The 13,974-nt window shown below is 41.3% G+C and overlaps 1 non-coding gene across 1 annotated transcript; it reads left to right on the top strand.

The window, feature by feature from the left end:
- Window positions 1–11,546: 11,546 nt before the first annotated feature.
- Trnas-acu (transfer RNA serine (anticodon ACU)) lies at window positions 11,547–11,619 on the top strand. Its single transcript has one exon. It is a non-coding gene; the product is annotated as a tRNA-Ser (tRNA).
- The last annotated feature ends 2,355 nt before the right edge of the window (window positions 11,620–13,974 follow it).

Here is a 13,974-nt window from a genome sequence, read left to right as displayed (position 1 = left end):
AATTTGTTGCCTTGACCACTCCATTATTCTACAAAAACAAAGCGAAAACGAAAACGACAGTAAACAGAACACCGCTAAAAAGTTGACGACACACACACACACATACGCTAGCGCCGTGCAGCGGTGACAAGTGGTAGCTAGCCGGAAACGTTGTTTCCTTTGATCTGTACCGACACTGCTACGGATAGATGTTTCTGTGTTTCCAAACATGTTTCGAAACATGTTTCCAAATGGTGTCCACATCAAGCTACCGGAAACATGTTTTGAAAACATGTTTCAGTCTCAGTGTGTACGCGGCTTAAGGCGTCATGTCGCGGCTCGCGTGGCTCCCCTCGTCGGAGTATCCTTCCTCGGACATGGGTGTTTGTGCTGTCCTTAGTGTAAGTCAGCTTAAGTTAGATTAAGTGATGTGTAAGCCTAGGGACCGATGACCTCAGCAGTTTGGTCCTATAGTCCTTACCACAAATTCTCAATTTTTCTCCGAATCTTTTCAGAGAAGTTATGCATAACCTGATGCATATAGTAGGTGTAATAAGATATGAGAGATGTCGCAACTGATGACACTGACATTGTGCGATGAAAATTCATGTATACATTATCCCAACAAAAACACACACATAATTACATGCAATGAAGTCAGGCAACAATATGTTGTTTCAATTTCACATTCCCATATCGCTCCCCCATTTGCTCCCTCCCTCCTCCTCTCTCTCTCTCTCTCTCTCTCTCTCTCTCTCTCTCTCTTTCAAAGATTTTTCATTATTGTTTCTCTCGTTTATTCTTATATTTACTGATGCCATATTCATTTATAGTCATACTTATTGATGTAATATGTGTAAGTAGGCTGTTTATGTGTTCTTATTGGCAACGTTACGTAGCGCTCTGTATGAAAATCACTGGCTGTGCTGTGTGCAGTCTGTAGCTAGTTAGCATTGTTGTCTGCCATTGTAGTGTTGGGCAGCGGCAGCTGGATGTGAACAGCGCGTAGCGTTGCGCAGTTGGAGGTGAGCCGCCAGCAGTGGTGGATGTGGGGAGAGAGATGGCGGAGATTTGAAAGTTTGTAAAAATGGATGTCATGAACTGCTGTATATATTATGACTTTTGATGACTATTAAGGTAAATACATTGTTTGTTCTCTATTAAAATCTTTCATTTGATCACTATGCCTATCAGTAGTTAGTGCCTTCCGTAGTTTGAATCTTTTATTTAGCTGGCAGCAGTGGCGCTCGCTGTTTTGCAGTAGTTCGAGTAACGAAGATTTTTGGTGAGGTAAGTGATTTGTGAAAGGTATAGGTTAATGTTAGTCAGGGCTATTCTTTTGTAGGGATTTTTGAAAGTCAGATTGCGTTGCGCTAAAAATATTGTGTGTCAGTTTAAGCACAGTCATGTATAATTGTTCTAAGGGGACGTTTCATATGTGAAAGAATAGACACTGAAACTTGCCTTAGACCACAGCGTAATGCCCGTATAACGAAACTCACAAACAATGCATATACCATAACGGATTTTTAGAAGACATTATGGCTCTCCTAAATGACCTGAAACACCAAAACGAAAAGAAAAACTCATCAGTGATATGGTCGATAAAATAAAAGTTTTCCAACTTAAACTTCAGCTCCTTAAAAACAACCTTTCAGAGAAAAGTACGCAACATGCCCCTGAGCTAGGTAAGCGTATATAAATTTTGCCTAAAATAAAGCACCCGGTCTTTTAAAAGTGCTGCGTTCAAAACGTTACTATAGTTTTGTTTGACAGTATCTATGTGGGAAGTGCCGCGCTTTGAAATATACGTCGAGATACTACAATTCCTTGAAAATGAGTTTAGCGACCGATGCCACGCAGTGTACCAGTGTATCACTAACGGCAGACAAGTGGATTTTGATAAATGTACAAGTGTTAAATTACATTAAGAACAGTTGCCCACAGTACCTGTTGATTAAAACCTGTTGCCTCTTAGTACTCGAAAGAAAGTTTAAGCTTTACATTCATTTATTAACATTTGCCTTCCTTTTTGTTACAGTAATTAGTAACTTGCAGCCAATACTTGATGTGTTTCTAAAGCCCTTTTCGATAGCAATTGAAAACTCGCCTCCCGATTTATATTTGGAACTAATCGATTTGCAGACCGATGATCGCCGAAAGGACTTATTTTACAATACCAAAGGTTTCCTCGAATTCTGCCAGAATTTGACGAAGGAAGAATTTCCTAATCTGCAAAGAGAAGCAGCGAAGATTATTTCTATGTTTGGTTCCAAATATGTATGTGAAATGTTTTTTGCTGTTTTTTCTTGTACTACAGGCAGACTACGTGCAAATATTTGTAATTGTAATTTAAAAATTACTCCAATAGTTGATGTAAGCCAATCCCTTTTTCCGAATCTTAGTAGCATAATTGCAAATAAGAAAAGAAAAAAATAGAAGAGATAATTTTTTGTTGAAATAAAATTTGAAGTTATTATTATTATTTAAATCTCTTTTGGAACGGTAATCGTGTCCTACCAACTAAGCTCTCCGCCCACTGCACATAAACATTTGGCAATCATGAAGAAAACAGAGGTGAAGTTTTGGAAAAGGTTGAGACACGCGGAGCGACAGAGACAAGCTTGAGGGAAGAGAAAGTCGAGGTGTGGGCGTTTGTACCGCCGTGAACATAGCGTAGCCGCCTTCTCCACTCTGAAATGCGCTGTGTGCTGATGCAAACACCCTGAGCGGCCCTGCGCTACGAGATTCAGTGACGTTATGACACGCCTCACGTGCGACCACGGCTGCCACAGGATGCACTACACTCTTTTTGACATCGTACGTACTTTCGCATTCTGCCGTTATTAAGTAAATACGTAGCAATGACGTATTTAAAGCCCATACCGATGCCTGAGAAGGACACGAACACGCGAACCTACTTTGAGACACTACGACATTATCTCAACATTGCTCTTGCTGAACGAAACTGATACGGCCATTTTACACACTGACATACATCTCTTTCCTGTACACATACGTATTTAATACAATGTGTATCAACGTCGATTTAAAACGATATAATACAGTTTCATCATATTAAAAATTGAAATGCAGTCAATGTAAACCATTTTAATAGGCGGTATGCTCTAAACTCTTTCAGGAATAGCAGTACGGTTGTGGAATTTGTTAGAGGGCATCATGTTGACCAGATGTAGTAGTACTAGTTGACTTTTAGTATCGAGTCCGTTCAGACAAACAAAGCAGATGTGGTTGGCATCCTTGTCATTTCAGCAATCACGTAATGGCGTTACCATCAACCAAATGCGATGTAAGTGTTTCCGACGGCAGCCTTGGTCGAACGGAGGCGTTCCATAGTGTCACTATATCGTTTGGTGCGTTGATGTTTGTCGTGACAGAACTGTCACCAGCACCACGTTGTTGTTTTTGACATTTGTAGACTGCAGTGTCGATGTTTCTAATTGGAATATATTTATGATGCACACTGTGATTTCCTTGTGAGAACTCGAAACCATATTAGTAACTCACAAACAGCTTCGCACCGCATTATGTCCCGCTGATGTTACAAACTTTATTCCTCAAAATTTTGCTATCTCCACTCGCGACGCGAACCACGAAACTCATTTCATTGACTACCACCAAAAGCAAGCGCGCTCAAATTGTAAAACTCTTGATGTCTGCTCTACAAATCCCAAGGAGTGTCCATCTCGCAAAGAACTTTACCCTTAAAGGGTATGGTACTTTTACATGTATCATCGGTTCTACATCTTGAATAATTTTCGCACTACAGATTTCGAGCTACAGTTATTTGTGTTATTTTTGTACTTGACGTGTGGAAACTGGTATATACGAGGATCACTCCAAAAGAAATGAACACTACTTTTTTTAAAATCCATCTTTTATTCTACATGTTTGAAAGTTTTACAGTGTGTAGATAGATCCTTTAGGAACAATATTTTCATTTCTCGACATAATTTCCATCCCTCTCAACTGCCTTACGCCATCCAGGAACCAGCGCCTGTAGCCTATACCCGCACGGTAAAATTCTGAACCAACTTGTTGGAGCCACTGTTTGGCAGCGTGCACAAGGATGTCATCATCTTCAAACCTTGTTCCACGAAGAGAGTCTTTCAGTTTCCCAAAGAGATAATAGTCACATGGAGCCAGGTCAGGACTGTAAGGCAGGTGTTTCAGTGTTGTCCATCCGAGTTTTGTGATCGCTTCCATGGTTTTCTGACTGACAGGTGGCCGTGCATTGTCGTGCAACAGCAAAACATCCTGCTTTTGCCGATGTCGTCGAACATGACTCAGTCGAGCTTGGAGTTTCTTCAGTGACGTCACATATACATCAGAATTTATGGTGGTTCCACTTGGCATGATGTCCACAAGCAAGAGTCCTTCGGAATCGAAAAACATCGTAGCCATAACTTTTCCAGCAGAAGGTGTGGTTTTAAATTTTTTTTTCTTGGGTGAATTTGCATGATGCCATTGATTACCTCTTCGTCTCTGGTGAAAAATGATGGAGCCATGTTTCATCACCTGTCACAATTCTTCCAAGAAATTCATCTCCACCATTCTCGTACTGTTCCAAAAGTACCCACCTGGCACAAACCTTTTTTAACGCCAACACTTTCAGTATTCTACAAACACTTTCTTCCCCTATCCCAACGTATAGTGACAATTCGTTCACTGTGATGCTTCTGTCAGCAGTCACCAATTCATTAACTCTCTGCACATTGTCTGGAGTGTGTGCAGTACGAGGGCTGCCGCTGCGAGGACAATCCTCAATATTGCCGTGCCCGCTTTCATCACGTAACCTGCTTGCCCACCGACTAACTGTACTGCGATCGACAGCAGCATCTTCATACACCTTTTTCAACCTCTTGTGAATGTTTCCCACTGTCTCGTTTTCACAGCGCAGGAATTCTATGAAAGCACGTTGCTTCTGACGAACGACAAGTGTAGCAGCAATCTTGAAGACATGCTGTGACGGCGCCACTCACGGGAACAGGTTGAACTAAGTTTGAAAACAAGCGGGAAGGATGTATCTACACACTGTAAAACTTTCACACATGCAGAATGAAAACTGTATTTTTGAAAAAATAGTGTGCATTTCTTTTGGAGTGACCCTTGTATGTGCAATGCATCCTATACGATCTATCAATATAACTGAATAGGAATTGGACAAAAAAGTATTCTAGCACAAGTATTTGCAGGTAAGATATGTCTTTGCTGTAACGACGAGAAAAGTTCGTTGTGAGCTACACCTGGGCAGTGAATGCGGGCGAAATTCTAGCAATATCCTGGTGTGAATGAGTGGAAAAATCGTCTTACAGATTTTTTAGTAACATTTCAGTTACGGGGCGTTAGTAATGGCATGCGGGAAAATAATGCATTGTCATACGAGGTAACTCGTGTACGATTAAATTACGCTTAGTGGTGTGCATGCAGTTAATACGGATTAACAATAAATATATTAAATAGAAGAAAGATCTACATTTTTATTCATATGCAAATGGCAAAAGATAACAAAAGGATTTAGGCGACGTCAGGATGTTAAATCGTCGAATATTTTGTACCAAATATGTTCAAAATTCAACAATGATTGTCTATAAAAACACTGTCATCTCTCTGCACCAAAGAAAGAATAATATTTTGTACCAAATACGTTCAAAATTCGACAATGATTGTCTATAAAAACACTGTCATTCGTCTGCACCAAAGAAAGAATAAAGGATGAAGTTTACAGCGAAGGAGAGCCATAAGACTGTACACCCGTAGTGATAAATACTGCATGAACGATGGCGATCGTTTTTGCAAGTAAAAAAAAAAAAAGCAGCCGAAGAGGTAGAAAAAAACGTTTGCATTACATAGCAAAATCATTTAAAGCTCTAGTAATATGTATTCTTAAATGTAGAACTACATGGAAAAGATGGTTCATCTTTAAACACATCTCATCTAAACGCAGTAAACAGGCCGCATCAATAGTAGGCAACAGGGCACAACATTAACATTAAAACTTTATTTCTAGAATGTCACTAATATAGAGATAGATTATTAGTAATTATTCCATAATACTCACCTCAAATTCTGAGACAAGAAGCAATTCTGAAGGCCGACTCCTTCTCCCTCAACTGCGAACTTCTGTAAAGAAAGCAATTTCATTTCATTTGACGCTTCAGACCTATGTAGCTTCTGTGAGGTTTGGAAGGTAGGAGACGAGGTACTGGCAGAATTGAAGTTGTGAGGACGGGTCGTGAGTTGAGCTTAGGTAGCTCAGTCGGTAGAGCACTTGCCCGCGGAGGCAAAGGTTCCAAGTTCGATTCTCGGTCCGGCACACAGTTTCAGTGTGTTTAGTAGTAGAAGTTTCATAACAGCGCACACTCCTCTGCATGGTGAAAACCTCATTCTCATTATGTAACATTGTCTTAATAATGAGTCACTCGTGAGAGCGGTGGTGCATAAGCGGGAATCGAAGGCATTAATTTTTCTGTTAATGAAAATGGAGGCAGACATGAAGTATCTTATCACATGGAAATAGAAAAAACTGTGTGCAGTCAGTATTCAGGTTTAGCGCACTCCCGGGATAAATAAAAGCAATTCAGATCACCATAGCTACTCTAAACACTTTTGTTTTCTCATGTTTCATCTGTTTTCTGCGTCGACATTTATTCAACACGTACTATGTTCAGCTATACGAGATTAGCATAATAATATATCCACCAGATAAAAATAACAAATCTACATTACTGTTGCCCGCATACTTTCAAAAAAGGAGAAAAGAGGTATCTGCGTTGTTGTTATGATATAATATGTATTCGCTTACATAATCAGTGATCGGGAGGAAGTCATGAACCCAAATACAAATGAAAAATGACTAAATAAACACGAAGTAAAACAAAGGCAACGTGCAGTCGGGTACACAGTAAATATTGAAATTTTCGATTTTTCATGTCTCTTTAGCAATTTGGATGTTTCAGTCACGCCAGGGGTTTTGACAGCATTCGTTACAGTACGTGCGATGTAGTCTTCCAAAGACGCCCATGCCGTTGAGTAGTGTAGCTGACCTTTGCATTAAGAGACGTAAGTTTAATGGGCTCAGAAGTCTAAACAGCTGCACCTTTGTTATCCTCGCCTCAATACTCTGCATTATCTTTCACGTCTCTTACTTTCATCTTATCCTAAACTAAGCTGCGAAAAAAATAGAGTCGACCAACAACAACTTTTGATAAATTTTATTTAATGTTTGGGAAGCATAAAACCCCCGTTACGAAAATTAGACTTTTGGAGAAAAGAGAAGTAACTGTATGAATATCAAGAGATTAGAAACGCAGCCAGTGCTCGGCAAACAAGGGGAAGCTGAAAGATGGAACGAATATGTAGACGTTTCAAAATTTTTAACATGGCTGGAGCAGCAACCGTAGAACGAAATCTCCTTGTAGAAATAGTAAACAGCCATTCAGTTGCAAATTGGAAAGTTTATTAAAACCCCTTTACCATGATTTCAAAGTTTATAAAAAGTCTTCTTCGGAAGGAAATATATACACATCAAAAAAGTTTTGCATCACCTCGGTTCCGAGAATTCCGGGACATGTACAGAAAACTGGAATAGAGATCAACATAAGCATCATTTCCGCCCTTTTTATTGCTCATTGAAACCACACAATACAGCGAGGCCTTCAGAGTTGGTGGTCCAGATTGCTATACACACCGGTACCCCTAATACCCAGTAGCACGTCCTCTTACATTGATGCATGCCTGTATTCATCGTGGAATACTATCCACAAGTTCATCAAAGCACTGTTGGTCCAGATTGTCCCACTCCTCAACGGCGATTCGGCGTAGATTCCTCAGAGTGGCTAGTGGGTCACGTCGTCCATAAACAGCCCTTTTCAATATATCCCAAGCACGTTCGATAGTGTTCATGTCTGGAGAACATGCTGGCCACTCTAGTCGAGCGATGTCGTTATCCTGAAGGAAGTTATTCACAAGATGTGCGCGATGAGGGCGCAAATTATCGTCCATGCAGATGAATGCCTCACCAATATGCTCCCGATATGGTTACACTATCTGTCAGAGGGTGGCACTCACGTATCGAACAGCCGTTACGGCGCCTTCCGTGACCACCAGCGGCATACGTCGCCCCACACAATGCCACCCATCCACCTTGCTGCACTCGCTGGACAGTGTGTCTAAGGCGTTCAGCTTGACCGGATTGCCTCCAGACACGTCTCCGACGATTGTCTGGTTGAAGGCATATGCGACTCGCATCGGTGAAGAGAACGTGATGTCAATCCTGGCGGTCAATTCGGCGTGTTGTTGGACCCATCTGTACCGCGCTCCGTGGTGTCGTGGTTGCAAAGATGGACCTCACCAGGGACGTCGGGAGTGAAGTTGCGCATCATGCAGCCTATTGCGCTCACTTTGAGTCGCAACACGACGTCCTGTGACTGCCCGAAAAGCATTATTCAACATGGTGGCGTTGCTGTTAGGGTTCCTCCGAGCCATAGTCCGTAGGTAGCGTGGCTGAGCGACAGACAACACGAGCCGTGTACCTCCTTCCTAGAGGAATGACTGGAACGGATCGCCTATAGGACCACCTCCGTCTAATAGGCGCTTCTCATGCATGGTTGTTTACATCTTTGGGCGGGCTTAGTGACATCTCTGAACAGTGAAAGGGACTGTGTCTGTAATACAATATACACAGTCAACGTCTTTCTTCAGGAGTTCTGGGAAACGGGGTGATGCAAATTTTTTTTGATGTGTGTAGATAACTGGACAGCGTGTGGCGGTAGATGTACTTTGAAATATAGCCGAAGGCGTCAGTCAAATACAAAATTTTTCCTCCATAATGAATCTAAACATGGACAACATGGTTGTTGTCGCATTGTATTTCATCCCCAATGTACAGCTAGTGCACTAGCTGTGTGTTGAGGAGGAATAAACCTTCCAATTTGCAACTGATTGGCTGTTTACTATTTTTACAAGAATATGCAGAAGTGCTATATAGGGGCAATGCACCTGAAGACAATACCATAGAATGGAAACAGGAAATAGATGAATATGAAACGGGAGATGTTGCAAGAGATTATTGACAGAGCACTGAATGTCTTAAGTCGACACTAAGCTTCTGTAGTAGACGCTATTCCCTAACCATGACGAAACTATTCCATTTTGTGTGCAAGGCACATGAGACAGCCAAATATCCTCATAATTAAAGAAGAGAGTTTGAGAAAGGCAGTAGATAACAGGTGTGAGTATTATCAGACTGTCAGCACAATAAGACATGGTTGCAAAGTACAGACATGGATTATTTAGAGGCCGGCCGAAGTGGCCGAGCGGTTAAAGGCGCTACAGTCTGGAACCGCACGACCGCTACGGTCGCAGGTTCGAATCCTGCCTCGGGCATGGATGTGTGTGATGTCCTTAGGTTAGTTAGGTTTAAGTAGTTCTAAGTTCTAGGGGACTTATGACCACAGCAGTTGAGTCCCATAGTGCTCAGAGCCATTTGAACCATTTTTTTGATTATTTAGAGAAGAGTAGAAAAAGTGGTAGATAAGGAAAACTTTTTTCACAATGTTGAACGTAATACACTTGAAATACAGAAGGCATAAGGGAGCAAATACAGGATGCGAAAGTTTATTTACAGCTTGTACTGAAAGTGGACTGGAGTTATAAGAGCGAAGGACGTGAAAGGGAAATAGTAGTTGAGAAGGGATTGAGACAGCGTTATAGTTTATCCCATATGTTATCAATCTGAACGTGGAGAAATTTGTAAGAAAAACCAAGGCGAAATTTGGAAAGTTAATTGAAGTTCATGGAGGAGAAGTAAACACTTTGAGGTTTACCGACGACATTGTAATTCTGTCAGGACGGCAAAGGACTTGCAAGGGCAATTGAACGGAATACATAATGTCTTGATAAGAGGTTACAAGATGATCATCAACAAAAGCAAAACAAGAGTAAGTGAGTGTAGTGTTTTTATCTGGGCAACAAAAGAATTAATGATGGACCAACTAGAGAGGATACGAAATGGAGACTGGCAACAACAAGAAAAGCATTTCTTGAAAAGAGAAATTTATTTTTACATGGAGTACAAATAAAAATTTTAGGAAGTCTTTTCTGAAGATATTTATGTACTGTAGCGTTGTATGGAAGTGAAACGTGGACGACAGATAGTGTAAACAAGATGAGAATGAAAGCTTTCGAAATTTAGTGTTACAGGGGATATGGGCAGATCGAATTAACTATGAAGAGATACTGCATCAAACTGGGGATAAAAGAAATTTATGGCATAACTTGACTAAAATAATTTGTACAAGTTAAGCGATTCCAAGTAAGACTCATTGGCCGCGAGAAGTGACCGCACGGTTAGAGGCGCCATGCCAGTAATTGCGCGGCCCCTCCCGCCGGAGTCCTTCCTCGGGCAGGGGTGTGTGTGTTGTTCTTAGCATAAGTTAGTTTAAGTAGTGTTTAAGTCTAGGGACCGATGACCTCAGCAGTTTGGTCCCTTAGGAATTCACACCCATTTGAACATTTTGAAGACTCATTGGCACTGTCGTCATGAGATATCACATTTTGTTTTGTTTTGTGAAGTACACAATTTTATATTTCTGAACATTTACAACAAGTTGACAGTCTTTGCACCATTTTAAAATCATGCTAAAATCTGGCTGAGTATTTGTGCAGCTTTTTCCAGATGACACTCATTATAGATGTCTGTATCATTTGCGAAAACTCTTAGGTTACTATTAATATTTTTCCCTGGGTCAATAACATAGGACACTTCCGTGGGATACGCCTGAAGTTACTTGTACAGTACTCTTGTCGTTGACTCCCCATCAAAGATAACATGCTGCATTCTCCATACCAAGAAATCCTCAATCGAGTGAAAAATATTGTTTGATGCTCTATGTGATCGTACTTTTGTTAATAAACTACAGACACAGTTTATTACATCGCACCGTCAAGTGTTGCATCCATTCTCATTTGTATCTACATACATATTTACATACACTCCTCAGGCCACTATATATTGCATGGCGGTTTGTGCTTTGTAACAATATTAGCCACCCCGCGTCCAATGCCACTCGCGTATGGAGCAAGGGAACTACGATTGCCATATTCCATACATACGCTACTCTCTCTTGTTCGAATCCAACCAAGAGAGGTGGCAGAATGGTAAGCAAACTAGACTAGCATTCGGGAGGACGACAGTTCAAATCTCCGGCCGGGCATCCCAATTAAGTTTTTCCGCGATTTCCCTAAATCGAAGAAGGCAAATGCCGCGTGGGTTTCTTCCAAACGTCATGGCCAACTTCATACCATTTGCTTTCTTAATCCAGGCTTACGCTCCGTCTCCAATGACCCCGTTGGTGACAGGAGGTTAATCGCTAGTTTTTTTCACATGTAGTACAGCACTTCCCCATTACGTCCAATGCTACGGTGCTACTGCAATGTCGGAGAGCCCTGGTAATAGTGACAGTATAAGAGGAGATGTGAATTGGAGTTTGTGTTGGGGGAGGGTATTTGACTTGGATAGTTCGTGCAGCCATATTGACCATAGTGCTGTGGTGGTGTAAGGGTCAGCATATCTGCCTACTAAGCAAGAAGATCCGGGTTCGAGTCCCGGCCGCAGTACAAACTTTAATTCACTTCTGCGGCTTCCAACGTTTCCTTCTTTTGTTTTCAATCTCATGATCCCTAGCTGAAATATGGAGTTGAGAGAACAAAATTGATACACTTCTTTCTTCAAATACCAGTTTATAAATTTACGGAGCATACTTGCGCAGTAACAGCGTCGCCTTTCTTCCAGCAACTCTCATTTACGTACACATTCGTGTACGTTGTATTGAGATGTCACGATTGTAGCAGAGCGTCTCTGAATTGATTCGGCGCCTGCTATGACACCTACTTCAAAAGAACTGCAACTGTCGGATCAGTATACTAGAAGAATAGGTTGCCGTAGCGCTTGAATGTGATTTCCTTAACAAATGCATTTCTCTTGCCGGACTCCTCTATACAAATCTGTCTGCTCTACTAGTTTTGCACATGCTCCTTCTACTACATACACCTTCGCAGTATTATGTCTAGACATTTGGTTGATAGAGCACCAGAAGTGTTGTGTACATAGTTCCGCGTAGTCAGCGCGTACACAACTTTCCCAATAGAGCGCGCCCCGCTAAGCACAACAGCGCAGGCGCAGCGCTCGTCCGTCTCCGCACTACAAGATGGCGCTGTCTTAGAGACGGACCAAATTCTGCTTCTGGCGATCCACGTATTAATATGTAACGCAGCCAGTGAGATTGCTGCTAGCGTAGGACCTTTTCTCCTCGTGGATCACACTCGCGCAGTGATACCTGAACGCTCGAGGTATTATAATGAGTATACAGACCTCCGATTAGTCAGTCTCCATTAGTCTGCATTAGTCTGCAGTCAAGTTTCAGTCTGCGCCTAATAAGATTATCATATTCCCGTACATAGCCATAAAGAGAAATGTATAGACACTTTGTCAAGTATCAGAGATATGTGAGAATAAGATTAAAGTACCAAGACCAAAGGAACTTCAGATTGTCAATTGTAAACAGCATCTAGAATCAAGTTACGTAATGTCTATATTTTTTATTATTTTAATAAATGTGTGTGAAAATTAATCAAGTTCTGTTCAAAGTTGGTCACCGTCAATCTGCTACTCTAAGCGTGCAAGTGGCATTTCTATCGTCTGACCTAACGGCAGAAGATAAACACGCCACGATAAGACCACGAGACATATTGCTGACACTCGCCTAGTTCGTTAGAGCGACAAGTCAAATAATCTGATGGTGTGTGTACCGAAGGTCTTACAGTACGCACACCGCAAGAAGTTTACTATCACCCTTCTAATTGGTTACTATAGTTTTATTCCCCTTTTTATGAGCATTATTTGGTATTTATACACCTTCACAGAGAGCTATCATACATTACGCCAGTAATGATATAGTCTGAGTCGTTTTGCTTTCTCTTGCAATCATCTAGCGAAGATACAATGTTGTAGACATTCACGTCGTCATTGGACAATCTGAAAATGGTTGTGAGCCAGTCTGATGGTCACACTGACGGTGATTTTATACTTCTCTGGGTCAGATCCGATGTTATTTTAGTTTCTTTTGAATATACTCCTCTCTGTATAACGTACTAGGTTGCAACAATTAAACATTCTTTGAGTCAGTCACATGTCTGAGATGTTATTGCATTAGGACAATAACCTCGTTATCAGTCGACAATGTGATGCAGTGTTCAACGCTTTTCGGAAATCTAGGAAATTGGAATAGTGGCGTTCATGTTGATTTTACGAACTATGGCAACCACACTAATTGAAGAGAGAGGTTTATGCCACAGCTTCCACGTTAACCGTTCACGCCTCATTAAGGCTTCAAGGCGGAGACACTCCAAAAAGATATATTACAACAGAGAGTGAGTGAGGAGGAAAGATACATGTTTTGAGCGGTAAGGGTATTGATGATACTGAACAAATAACTTCAAATGAACGTATGCCCTTTTCTTAGCCATATCTGGCATACAACTGTTTGAAAATCATGGGTGTAAGTCGCGTTTCCTTCTTCACGAGCGCTCACATGCGAATACAAACAAAACGGCAGACGACATTAGGCTACGTAGTGTTGTCTTCTGTGGTCAAGTCTACAAGCGCAGAGTGGGCACAAAGGAGGACCGTCTGACTCATACTGTCCATGCATATGCTTACATACAGGACCACACGAATGAGCTCATATCGGCAACACAGGAGTCGCCTACAAGAGCTGCTATAAACATTGCAGTTGACGTTGGACCTTTTGAACATCTTTTGTGAGGAAATGTGCACAGTTAAAGAGAACATTAGATCACAATGTTTCATTTACTATCACTTGCATTTGCCCTGTTTCCCAATGATTTCATTAGTGTCCTCGAAACTGATAAGAACAGGACATATGATCATATGAGGTTTTTGTTCAGGATCAC

The sequence above is a fragment of the Schistocerca cancellata genome, chromosome 3 (assembly GCF_023864275.1).
Source record: "Schistocerca cancellata isolate TAMUIC-IGC-003103 chromosome 3, iqSchCanc2.1, whole genome shotgun sequence".
Taxonomy (NCBI): Eukaryota; Metazoa; Arthropoda; class Insecta; order Orthoptera; family Acrididae; genus Schistocerca; species Schistocerca cancellata.
Note: the sequence above shows the minus strand (reverse complement) of the source record. Positions and strands in the feature narration are given on the sequence as shown.